Here is a 1,926-nt window from a genome sequence, read left to right on the forward strand (position 1 = left end):
AGAGAGATACAAAGTACTCATTTCATACCTTCGCTATTTCTCTTGTCTCCACATGCAAGTCCCCTTTATATTCTAAATCGGCCCTGTCTTTTACAACTCTTTTATTATTTACATGTTTATAGAAAGCCATGCAATTTCCTTTTATGTCAGCTGCCAGTCTCTTTTCATTGTTCAGCCACCATCTTTTCCACTAACATTTAACTCTAACTCACTCGATTCAGATGTATCCTCACCCCATCAAAGTTAGTTTTCCCCCAATTAATTATCCCTGCTCTAGATTGTTCCTTGTCCTTTTCCATGGCCAACCTGAACCTTATGAAATAATGATCTCTGGTTCCTAAATACTCTTCCATTGATATTTGATCCATGTGGGCCAATTCATTCCCCAGAACCAGATCCAACAGTGCCTTCCACCTCAACTACGTCTCTTCCGTTCAGTGACAGTTTAAATACTACACCGAATAATGTTATTGCACTTTTCTTTTTTCTTACTTCTTGCCAGTGAGATTCCATCCTTGACCCCATTGGAAAATCCTCTCTCTCTGGCATTGTAATACCACCTTTAATCAATACTGCCACTCCCACCACTTTTCTTCTTTTCCTATCTTTCTTGAATATCTTTTATCTAGGAATACTTACTCCCCAGCCCTCCCTTCTTTGAGTCAGGTCTCTGTAATAGCACTAATATCAAAGTTCTGTTTGTCAACCTGTAGTTCCCCAATCTGACTAACTACACCCCATGCATTCACATACTTGCACATTTAACTTTTTTGCTTAGTCTGACCCCATCTGATGACTTACTATAATAGCCTACACTAGTTCTATCAAACTCTTCAAGTATTCTGTTTAACTTGCTAATACGCCCCAATATATCCTCCTTATCAATTAATACTTTTCTACTTTTCAGCATGGATTTTGTGCCTCTCTTCCCCTTGGAAGTTGGCCTCAGGTTACAATTCCCCCTGCCAAGTTAGTTTAAACCCTCCCAACAGCAATAGCAAACTTCCCCATGAGCACATCAGTTCCAGTTCTGTTAAGGTGTGAACGGTCCTTCTTGTACAGGCTCTACCTGCACCCGAATTGGTCCCAATGCCTCACAGCACCTTTCCTGGCCTCACATTAAATCTGGACAATAAAATTAGAGGGTTAATTCCTTTATTGAGGGTATCAAAATAAGACACGGCAGCACAGTGGTTAGCACTGCTGCCTCACGGCGCCAGGGACTGGGTTCAATTCCTGGCTTGGGTCACTGTCTGTATGGAGTTTGCACATTCTCCCTGTGTCTGCGTGGGTTTCCTCTGGGTGCTCCAGTTTCCTCTTACAGTTTGAAAGACGTGCTGGTTAGGTGCATTGGCTATGCTAAATTGCCCCTCAGTGTACCTGAATAGGTGCCGGAGTGTGGCAGCTAAGTGATTTTCACAGTTACTTCATTGCAGTGCTAATGTAAGCCTACTTGTGACTAGTAAATAATGAACTTTAAACTTTTATAAAACTTTAATAAACTTAAAGATACTGCAACTAATTTATTCTATTTTCATAGAATCATAGAATCCCTACAGTGCAGAAGGAGGCCATTCAGCCCGTCGAATGTGCACCGGCAACAATCCCATCCGGGCCCCAGGCCCCATTTTGCACTAACTTGGCATCTGGCTTCCAGCGGGATGACTGGATAATGATCAACAAATCCTGACTGCACTTTTCTGTGTTTAATAAGTAGAATATTAAATGGTTGTGGCACTCAGGAACTGTGAGGGGGTTTTAAGTATCATTAGAATTTTTCCTCAAAAATATCTTCCACATTTAATGTCAGGTGCAGGTAGAAAATGAAAATTGGGAAATTACCCATAGTGGAAGATTCCCAGACTGGAAAGTCCCGCTCTACGTCTTTAAATATGCGGGAAGGAGGGGCTGATAGCAGTAACAAAC

Source organism: Carcharhinus amblyrhynchos, chromosome 17, assembly GCF_965287045.1.
Source record: "Carcharhinus amblyrhynchos chromosome 17, sCarAmb.v2.hapA, whole genome shotgun sequence".
NCBI lineage: Eukaryota > Metazoa > Chordata > Chondrichthyes > Carcharhiniformes > Carcharhinidae > Carcharhinus > Carcharhinus amblyrhynchos.